The sequence below is a fragment of the Cupressus sempervirens genome, chromosome 11 (assembly GCF_028749045.1).
Source record: "Cupressus sempervirens isolate cs-2001-9-10 chromosome 11, ASM2874904v1, whole genome shotgun sequence".
NCBI lineage: Eukaryota > Viridiplantae > Streptophyta > Pinopsida > Cupressales > Cupressaceae > Cupressus > Cupressus sempervirens.
In genome coordinates this window covers 806,324,312-806,336,689 of record NC_143128.1, presented here as the reverse complement: position 1 = coordinate 806,336,689, position 12,378 = coordinate 806,324,312, and the positions used below count along the sequence as shown (strand labels likewise).

Here is a 12,378-nt window from a genome sequence, read left to right as displayed (position 1 = left end):
AAGAATGGAAAAGCACTACCAGCTGATTGCATGGTACCTAAATGGTCTACTCCCACCGTGTTGAGTAGATAATCTCAAATTCCAAACAGGTTATCAAAATCACATAGCATAAATACTCTCTAAGTCCAGGAATCCTAAAAGTATACTAACTCAAAGGTTCCAATCACAAAACAACATCTAATCCTAGAGGCATAACAAAGACATGTAGGAAACCTAGTATGCAAGCAGGAAAGTGTCATCGCACAAATCACACTAGAGTTACCCTGGTAGTTTCCCAATAGACCCTAGTCCCCTAGTGATCCCTATGTGGCCACTAGTATCCTCTCATATAGACAAAGCATACTATGAAATGCAAGGTCGCAACCAAGCATTCTCTCTACTCCCATCCTAGTCTGCACTAGCACTCAAGGCATGGGCGAGAACAAAACAATTATCTTATTAGGTTCATTAAGTTAGTATTAGGTGCGAATGTTTTCACTTATTAGGACAACTTACAATGAGTTACCTTGGCAGCCTCTTAGGGCCTCGACCCCCATTGCAAGCCACTTCCTATCAATACAAGTAGATAACCTACCCTAACCTCATCGAATCATAAATCACAAAATCACCACAGTCCTATACAAGCGACTAGAAAAATACCAAAATATAATCCACAAAAGAGCATCAAATCTCTACGAGCAAAAGAAAAGCATCCATAGATAATCATGACCATAATAGTTCTCTATTGGAAACTAAAGATATCCTTGATAATCACAATAATCATTGGTTCTCAATAAGCAACCAAAAAGCTTCTCAAAATAATACTGATCAAAGACTCCAAAATGGTCAAGTCAAAAACATGGCACAACATGACATCATCAAAATATAAATCAACACTTCAGTCCCATCATGGCGACTGGAAAGTAATCCAAAGATAACTGATTTATGACTCAAAATGGTTAATTCAAGTGTCTCAAACATATAAATCTTAGCTTCACACAAGAAGACTGATAAGCAGTAACAATCATTAAATAAAAACATCTCATAGAGCATACCATAACATAACCATGGTTGGGTTTATAAAGATCAAAATCAAGACATCATCATGACATCACAATCATAACCCCTGAGCCTCTAGTAGATGTCCTATAATTGGTCAACACTAGTCAACCCAAAACCCAAAACAAGAAGCGTAGAGAAAAAACAATGCAAGTACATGTTTTGGTTTGCTAAAATTCCATAGTTGAATAAAATGTGGAGGTTTCAGTTTCAGTTTGCAATTATACTTCAAGTGTATAGGATTTATCATTTGACCTACAAGTCAACCTGTTTGTTCCCTCGATAGCATTATCCTTCCATTATTTAAAATCACATTCTAAAAATAACTGAAGGATAAATATTTACTCATTAAACTAATCTTCATTGTCCCTTAATTAAAATTATTTACTTTATTAATTAATATTAATTAAATCAATTAATAGCTAACATAGGTATGACTCTTTATCATTCTAACAAGACTTAATTAAAACTCAACTAAATATTACTAAAATTTAGGTCTCTTAATTTAATCATTATAATAATTAAATAATCACTAATAACCATTAAAATATCTAAAGTCATTATTCAAGTCATTAGAATAAGACTTATCAATCTTCGATGTAAATAATTTACAACTTCATTAAAAGAATCATATTAATTCAAACTCTATTAAATAACTTAATTATTAATATCATAACTAATAATTAAATGATTATTATCAAGCGAGAAGACTCTCTTCTACCCTGTGGATATCCCATTTAAATAGTTGGATCAATTAAGTTTAACCCCCCCCCCTCCAAATTTAATTTTGATCTTCAATAAATAAATTACCCATTGAATTCCAATAATCAATTAGCAATTCTAATGAACCCAATATTATTGAAACAATAATTGCATAATTCAAAAACTTTGATTTATAATATATTCTATCGATTAACCTTAATTAAACTAAATTTAATTAAGTTAATTATTAAAAACTATATCTAAATACTTTTAAATCATTTATCAATTTTCAATAAGTTGATTTACAATTTTGAGAACCCCAAAATAATTGGTAACTTAATATTTCAACTCATTCTAATTAGATAAATTCTAACTATATCCCTTATTCAAAATTTTATTGGCTTGATTAATTACTTAAATAAAATTTTATTATATATATTGATATTATACAACATTTAATATTATATAATAATTATTATTAAATAATATTAATAAAGAAATTTGTTTTAAATTGATATCATAAAAATTAAACTTGAAATGCATATGTATACAACATTTGTTTTAAAAGGCCACCGCCTTTATGGTGGAGCCGTGCAGCCCTGCCTACTATCGCAAGGCCTGCGACGGCAGTCGCCGTACCTACGACTGCAGGCACAGAAGTCGCAGCCTATCATAGGGTATGGGCTTCGCCCTCCTTCAAATTTTTTTTATAACATTTTTAATAAATGTTCGACCATGATGTGATTCACAATTTTTTTTACAAGGAATTTCATTAACATTTTTCCATTGCAAAAACAATATTTTTTTAATTATATATATATATATATGTATTTATATATATATATACACATATATATTTATTTATTTATGTATATATATATATACATGTATGAAAATTTGTAATATATATGTATTTTTTTAAAAAAAAAGGAAATCATTTATAATAACACTTGAAAATATAAGATAATTTTTTTAAACAAATAGGGCTTTTCAATTATATAAATTTAGAACTCTCCCTATAATGATTAATCTCTAGATTTACCTATGGGTCCATCTAATAGGTTCACCTATAAACTCTTAAACTCTAGTCCATAGAATTCTCAGATCTATGCATGTGAGATTTTCACATATAGAAATTTAACTACCCATAACAAGACTACATACAACAAGATATTCAACATATGAAATCCTCAGAAAGCATTCAGAAGACACGAAGAAGACATGAAGTACAAGAAGTGAAATATCATAAGCCAAAATCACAAGTGTCTACTTGGACACTGATGCTAAATCACTTCTCCTCAGAATTTTGCAGAGCAAGCTCCTTCCTTCTCCAACATTTCTGATCCTCCAAACATGCTCTCTAAGCTTCTAGGAGTGCTTGAATATAAAGAACTCTCAAGAAGCACCTAGAATGTCTCTAGAAACAACCAGAAGGTGTTGACAACTAAGCATGAGTCTTTTCCAACCTTCTAGATGAGTCATAAGGTTGTAGACACCATGTGCTTAATTTGTGTGCTAACTCCTGTGTTGTTGACATATGTGCAATCAAGAGGTGTGTTTACTCCTAGGCAAGCTTATAACTTTTATTTTTATTCTTTTATTACTTTATTATTATTATTTATTTATTACTTTATTATTATTTTTGTTATTATTAATTTTAATTTCTTTTATTTAATTCTTTTCTCAATTAATTCTCATTTAATTAATTATAATCAAAATATCTAAAGGTCATGATATTATATTAATTTTTCTCAAATAATTAATTTATTAATTAAATATATTTATTTAAGACTTAATTAATAAAAAATTCACCATAGACCTCCAAGATAAAATATGAAATCCCCTCATAGAACAATCCATACAAAATCAGTCTAAAGGGTTAAAAGTCATGAATTATGTCATCTGACACATTCGAAAGGTAAAATATCCAGATACTTGTCCTAACTCACTAGGACAAATGGTTTAGTGGTTTAAGATTTGGACTTGAGAATTTATCTCCCTTCTCTTACCATTGAGATAGTGTAATAGGGTACGCTCATCCTAAGAATTCAGGGAAGTCGATACCTGGTACCTATAACCTGCATAAAAACCATGCATGTACATACAATATATATATGCTAAGCTAAACATGCAATGGCAAGAAGTGGTGCATCATGTAGATCCCAACTAGTAGGTGACTATGACTCCCTTCCTTAACCACATTAGAAACACCATACAATAAGAGAACAACCATGCACACCATACACATGTAAGTATGGGGTAAGTATCCATAATAAAACACATATGATAATAAATCATCTAACTAATCATCATCAATAACTAGAAATAATGTAATAATCATTATGCATATATGAAATGTAGAGTCAAAGTAATCTCATCATACATCAACTGAATCCATAGCATAATATATGATAGTCTCAAAACAATACTACTAACCATCATCATAAACTAGTCTAATAGAGTCTGACAATAATAGATAAAATACGAACTAGGGGCAAGCACTACATACACTAATTTTATTTATTATATAAAAAACCTTTGTGTGGATCATTCCAATACATTTAGCACTTTGTAGCATTTTCCCCTAGATGATCTACATGAATAGGTCCAAATGAGAGCACTATAAGCATAGTTGCAAAAGACTTGAGACAACTTGTTGAGAAAGGATGCATGCATCATTACTTGATGCAAAAGTTTAACCCAACAACCAACAGTGAGTTAATGAAATGGTTTTTATAAGGACTTCACTCCTAAAAATACTACATTTGGATAATTTAGAAAATTTAGAATCTATTAACTTCCTTGGTGGAGATTTTGCAATAGTATGAAGTGTAAGATGATTGAAGAAGAATAAATTTACTAGTGTGTCAAGATTTTGAATGCAGGACTACTTATGCTCAAGAATTCCTATTCACTCCAAAATTTTAAGGGTTGTAGGAATGTTAGTTGCTTAAAAGAAAATCAAAACATCTTAAATTCCATCCATCTGGCCAAATAAATATACCTAGGTTAGTCATATCCTTAGATAGTTAGGTTCTAAATGATGGTATTTTCAACTCTTGATACTCAAATAATTCAAGAAAATAACTATTTCAATGTATCAAAATTGGAAACTATGATGCTCAAAAAATCAAGGTTCATTTATGTCATTTTTTTATTAATGCTACCACTTCAAACAAACTGGAACATTTTACACTGTATCTAGTTGGACAAGCCTATTTTCTGCAAGTTTGCATTTTTTTTTAAAGTGGCAGGTATGAAGATAGCATCTTTAACTAGAGGTTCTCTACCTATTTGAGAATATAAAGTTCTCTTGTGAGCCTTGTCACTGGAAATTAATATGTTGAATCAATAAATAAAAATCAAATACCTCAGCCTTTTATTAAATTTGGAAAATATTCAAAACTATGGCTACAAGAAATGGTGGTGTCCATTGGAAAGGAGCATGCAGCCAATTTTCATTCACTCTGATAGAAAGAATTACCAACTTTTATAGAAAACTAGAAGAGAAAATAATATCATATCATGTTTATTACTCTTGCATACTTCATTATGTCAAGAATGTGATTTAGATCTAAAAGTATGAATAAATAAATAAAAATCATAAACTGATAGAGAATGATGGAATTAAAATTTTGGGAAATGGGTATATACCTATGATTTTGAAGATGACCTAGGAATAGGGCAAATAAAGAAGAGAGTGCCTAATTTCAACACCAAGGGAAAGAGGACTGTTGCTGACCTTTAGATAGCCCCTATTTGTACATTGAAGTAATCATTTTCAACACTGGAGAAAAAAGCCATTTTTCCAGTTGTCAACTAAGAAGTTATTAGAGTTTATTGTCTCTAATACAAAGAACAAAAATCTGGATGGATTAGGTGGGGAAAAGAAAATCTGAAATAAATCAATAAAAATATTCTAGAAATAAATTGAAACAACTGTAATTTAGGAACCACAGAAATGGCATAAAATAAATAAATAATGTAAAGTAGCAAAAGCATTTTTTAAAAGTTACAACAAAATTTGAAAAGATTTGATACATTTTAAGCTTGTAATTATAGTTATACATTAGCTTGGGGTAGATAAAATTAAATTTAGTACTCTTATAACTCAATTGAAATGAAAGGCAAGAGCCTACAACACAATGGTAAATTGTGGGCCTCTTATTGAAGAGGTCTTGGATTCAAATCTACTCACTTAATAAATAATAATAATTAATTAAAACAAATAAAAATTAGTAACACATTCTCAAATCTCCACATATTCATGATGTTTCCTTATTAATTTACAGTTTGAAATTTTTTTTTCCTATAATAATCAGGGCAACTGAACTGTGACAAACATTGGGAAAGATACAACCACTACTCTGACATAATATGTATTGATGACCAAAATAATATTTAAATAAAGTATTAAACTATTTCTCCAAAGAATTGGGGGAAAACCAATATACAATATAAATGATGAATGAGTACCCTCTAAACTTTATCTAGTATTTAAAACAACAAAATCCACTACCCTTCAAAATTGAGAGAATAGTGAATAAAGGGATATCATGATTTCTATTCAGTACAAAAGCTAAGATGGACAAAAATTACCAAAGCATCAGTCTATGTGATGCAACTAATTGGCTGAAAGACTGAGTTAGTGCAACCTCAATCTCACTGGTTATTTTATCAGTGTGCATGCCTAAAGAACTAAAGAGTAGAGGAAAATATTATTCACCAAAGCACTAACCTAGCACCCCTTCCACTAGTTTGAGAGCTACCTATAGACCTAGTAGAGCCAATAATAGAGGTAGTAGAAGTAGTTCAAGATACAGTAGATGCAGGAGCCCTACCATGGCAAAAGATAGGCAAAATATTAAGTACAACCACCTCTCTCTTAGTCTCTATTCATGCTTAAGGATCATCAAAAGCACTAGTCTACACGAATCAAAGATGTGGCAAATAGCTAAAGCTTTGGAGAAAGAACCACACATAAACACTTAAAAAACCAATAAGAAAAAGGGGTAAAAATTCATTACCAATTGGGTGGGATAGCTCAATATTTAATCCATGGAAAAAGGTAGGCAAAATATTAAGTACAACCACCTCTCTCTTAGTCTCTATTCATGCTTAAGGATCATCAAAAGCACTATTCTATGTGAATCAAAGATGTGGCAGATAGCTAAAGCTTTGGAGAAAAAACCACACCTAAAGACTTCAAAAACCAACAAGAAAAAGGGGTAAAAATTCATTGCCAATTGGGTGGGGTAGCTCAATATTTAATCCACCGGTCTATGAAAAAGGCTGTTGAGACACCATAGGGCCCATCTTCAATAGTTGAGAAATATTATGGTAATGTCCAACTTGCAGCTCCTTAAACTTGTGCATAAAGTTGTTAGATATGATCACTCTTTATGCCAATCATTAATGTTTTGAATTTTCCATACCAATTCAAGTAGCCACTCAACCTCACTGGATAAGACTTCTACACACATGCTGACATAGATAACATTTGGAAGGAAATAACATTTTCAAAACAATATTACATAGACTATACTCACTTTCTGATATTGATTGAAATGAGTGAATTCCTAAATTGTCTAAAATGGACTAAAAGGTGAATTTGAAATGGGTTCAATACCAAAAAAATGCCAAAAAGAAAGAAAGTGATAGGAACTATAGATATAAGAATTTTTTTCTTTAGCAGATGCATTAAACTAAAAATTTAAGGACTTTCATAAACACACACCAAAGCTTCCATCCATTGTGGACCCTCTGCACCATCCATTGTGGACCCTCTACACCATCCAATGCACACCCTACCATAGTTCCATCTATCAAAAGTTTCTTTAATGTATAATAATCCACCAAATGGCTGCTACTGCTATTCACAATAAAAGCCCCTGTAGCCAACATACACTCCACTATCAATGTGTACAACCAATATAAATAAAATTACAATCAAAAATCCAAATTGAGATCGAACAACCTTGCCATAAAAATTTTGGTACTTAATATGAGGGAAACATGACAATAACTCAGAATTTTCTAATGGAAACAAATGGTTGACAAAATTAAGCAAGCAATAAATTGAGAAATTACTTGCATGAAACAAAATAGCATCACCTAGGTGTTTCATTTGTGATGACACAGTGAAGTGATACAAGATCACTCACTGACAATAAATTGTTTAGAGTATTCATCTGTTTAGCAGCTTGAGGAAAAGATCTTTGATCTTGAAAAACCTTTCCTTTTGCTTAAAACACAAGATTGAAATCACCTCCACCATTGCTAGGATTTATAGCATTGCATTAATTCATTTATCAGAGAAATCTATATAGAAACAATAACCTCTAGCAAACAATGAAATTCACAAAAATAGATTTAGAAGTTGTCTATCTGTGGACTAGGATACATTACTATGTTAATGACACATTAAAAAAATGTTTTTTTTATGACATATTGGAAAAAAGGCAAGAAATCTTCTATGAATTTCACATGCTGCAAAAGAAAGTACAAACCATATTTTAAATTTTAGTAATTAATGGACATACTGCAAATTTCTTGTAAATGTTTCCCAAATTTATCTAATATCTAGTACAATCCAATGCCATTTTTTATCAATACCCACTCAATCAAATACAAAGGCAATAATCTTTCTACTCTAGTATGGAACAATATTGATGGGAGATTGTTTCACATTTTTTTTGAATATAATAGTTTGCCTAGGAAAGTTAACTTTGTGATTTTGGTAAAATCTATGCAATAGGAAGGTGGAGAAAATGGAGTTTGCAAGGGTGAGGAGAGGAAAATTAATCACTTCTCTTTGGACTTAGAGTCCTATTTTAGTGTCATTCATGTCTTCCTATTTGCCAATTATCATATATAATTGGATCACATCATAGTTTTTTTTATCATACTATCTATTGCAAGAAATTGATGTTGCATATATAAAACCATGGTAGTCTCTATTCCACTTTGAAATAATGAAAGGATAGAAAATAGGAATTGGAAGCCATGAGTGAAGAGCGGTCTAAAAGTACATGCTAATTCAGCTATACTTGCCCATGGTACAAGAATTTTCTAGTGGGAAAAACATCCAAGAAATCACTTCCCAGGGAGAATGATATTACTAGCTTTCACAACATTATTTTGGATGTACATATTCTTTATTTTCATTAAGAAAAGTAATAAAAGTGTTAAAACCAAATATGTAGTTCCTTCTGAAGAGAAATATCACCTACAATATCACAGGAAAATGTATATATACACTATCCCCAACCTAGAACATACAATAGTGAGGAGCACCAGTGCAATTATTTGTAACTTCATCCATGCAAAGATCTAGAAGTGGGTGGTTTGAAACATTATTGAATAGCCATCCAAATATTAGTTCGAATGGAGTAGTATTTTTTGTGAAAGAGAGAAAGAAAAAGGTTTTGAAATTATTACAAATAATAGATAATATTTATAATATGGATTGATCTAGTAGTTCCTCAAAGAATGAATGTTCACAAAGAAATTGAATGGCACACATAAATCACATGTACATTCAAAGCAAGAAGAAACTTTGTTAGCAACATATAAGCCAGTAATCAATGTTACATTCTTTCTTACTAACCTGAAAGGACTTGAAGTAGTGTCTCAAGATGCTCTCAACTTTTTCAAAATTACATGTCATATAGTATTATATCATTCCAAAAAAAACATTGGATGTGCAAGAGTTTTTCAATGTATCATCAAGTAAATTGGATAGCCAACAAGTTAAAATTCATACTCAAGCCCTTGTAGACCAAGTCTAGAATTGGAATGAGGTGTGCAAATGCTTAAAGGAAAATAATATGAACTATTTTTAAATGATTCAAATTATGTTTGATCCAATGTAGCAGTTAGTCTTAAACTTTAAACCAGTGAGAATCTAAGTCTAGAATTGAACAAGGTGTGCAAAAAGCTTAAGGTTTGCCTCTAGATCACGACTATAATCATTCATAAAGTCCCAAATATTGGAATGACTCCTTCATCTTCTTTTACTTGAAATTTTACCTCTCTTTAGATGAAAGAAAAAGAAAATGCAATGGCCATTTGTTTCACAAATAAGTTGCCACTAAAATCCCACATGGGAGGACCTATTGCTACTCTGCAAAGTTTTTCTTATGAGAGAGCTAACAATGTGAGAAGAATGGTTACAGAGTAGTAGAGAGTGGATAGTATGAGTATGGAAATAAATTTGTAGAATACTTCTCATTATTTGGCTTGCATAGAAGAATCTCAACCCACTCCTCAGCGACATAAGTCTAGAGGCTGATGGTACAATTACAACAATGTAGAGCATAAAGAAAATGAAAAGTCCTACAGGAGTTGGTGAAAAATATCTCAATTTTTTGATGCAGAAGGAGCTCCAAAATAGTGATGTGGTTCTCATTGAATAAAATGAGAGAGGTTGAATCCCATCTTTTCACTCATACATCTTGAGAATAAATCATATAACCAATACAAGAGAATGATGACAGAAGAGCATGGATTTTCAAATATAGGTTTTGGCCAAACAACAAAAGTATGACCTATTCCTTATAGATAACATGGGAAAGTTTTTCAAAACACATGACCTTACTTGTTATGACTTTATAATGGTATACAGAAATACTACAAGGGGAAAATATGTAATAAGAGGAAAGAAAGCTCAAAACAAAACTTCCAATTAGCTAATACAACATCTCTACATTCTTCCAACAAATGGCCCTTCATTAATATTTTTGATTTCATATAGTCTTCTACTAAGTGGTCCATATTAATGCATGTTTAGTATTAAAATGCTAGAATCTAATAGTCAAGTTGTTATTTCCACAATGCTTACCCTACCCTTAATGTTATTTTTGCTAGTAGATAATGGAAAATGCGTAATTTTCTGCACATATATGAGCCATTGAGGTTTAAATATTCCTATAAATTTCAGGGGGGAATAGAAATATGTTTCCTCAGCTATCTATCAATGTTTTTTAGTGTGGAAATACTGTAGGTCAAGATAAGAATTGGTTATTCTTATCCACATAGGTGAAACCCAAAAATATTTCTTTTTTTTCCTTTAAAAATATGAAAAAAGCAATAATAATAATAATAATAGAGAACCTAGAGAATGTTGATTGGTTCAGTAGCATTGGCTAGCACAACTCGTATCATGTATGTTGGATCAACATATTTCACTGTGAAGAGTTCATCAGGTCAATTTTCCTTCCACTAATACTTAAACTCATTATTGAGTCATGGCCCAACATCCTAAAAGATGGGATTTCTTGATTCATTACTCTTTTCTTTTTCCTCAGAGGTCCTTTGAATCAAATCATGTCCAGTATGCTCTACAACAACAAGAACAAAATGCCCATTCTGGGACAATCGCTACTCCAAAAACTCAAACAATCCTACCTCTCCTTCAAGATAAAATGGGATTTTAGGTATAAGACAAAAATCCACATCCCTACTACCCAATGTGGAATAACGTGCAATGTGGCCCATATTACATCCCAAAAAACTTGACTATCCCCACACTATTGGTCGTGCTCTAAACATAGAGATCAAATAGACATTGTAAATAGGATTAACAACATGATTAGTTATTCAGGGTTTCCATAAACTATACAACCATTTTTATTCTGATCTGCATCTTTAGAACCCAATGACTCACTCACTGTTCATCTATATCTCTATGAAAGTGCAATTTTTAGTATCTGATTCCACTAAAAGAAGGCACTAAAATAGTGTCCTCCACTTTGGAACTTGATGAAATGGATGTGTTTGAGAGAGGACTAGACTTGGACATTATAATTGCAGGTGAGGGATAGGAAAGTTTGGCTCTTTCCCTTGCCCTTCAACACTGTTGGTAAATAGATTTGTTCTTCTTACTTTCTATGAGAATATGACTCTTAATGCCCAGATTGTGAACAATGTCTATTCCCAATAGTTGAAAAACCATTTTATGGTTACTGGCTTTTCTTTGAATTGGTAGGTATAGCTCCCTATATGAATAATCTTCAATGAATTATGTTTTTTTCTACTTATCTAATTCGGGGTATGCTCTTAACCCGAGAGCAAGAGAAGAAAACCAAATTAAGCCTAACTAGAACATAATTCAGGCAAGAAAAATTTCTCAATATTGAAACAGATTTATGTATCCACACTTCTTATGAATTCATAAATCTATCTGTGCAAGACTAAAATAAATTGAAATCTAAATCTGAACTACAACTAATGAATCGGGAAAACTAATAGAATCCTTTCGTCAAATGAAATATAAAAATACTTATCACATCCATTTGTATTCCAAAAAATAGAGGAAATGAAACTCAGTTCTTTCTTAGTTCTCTGTAATGTAGAAAGGAAATACTAACTAATTATAGTACCTACTGGAATGGAAAATGATTGAAATGAAGTTCCATTCAATTGTCTCTACAATAGATAGTACTTCACACCAAAATTTTCTGACCTTTGATTAATCATTGAATTTCATACATATAGGATTTGAGAGATGACCATTACAATGGGAATTTCAATTGGTTCATCTTTTGAATATGAAAAATGGCAAGATGCCAGTTTGTTGGATTTCAAAATTTACAAAAATTTACAACATTTACATCAGAGAATAGAAAGAGGGTGTTA

The 12,378-nt window shown here is 31.3% G+C and overlaps 1 pseudogene; it reads left to right on the top strand.

The window, feature by feature from the left end:
- The first annotated feature begins 2,277 nt into the window (after positions 1–2,277).
- Positions 2,278–9,604, top strand: LOC149532011 (uncharacterized; annotated as a pseudogene).
- Positions 9,605–12,378: the final 2,774 nt, after the last annotated feature.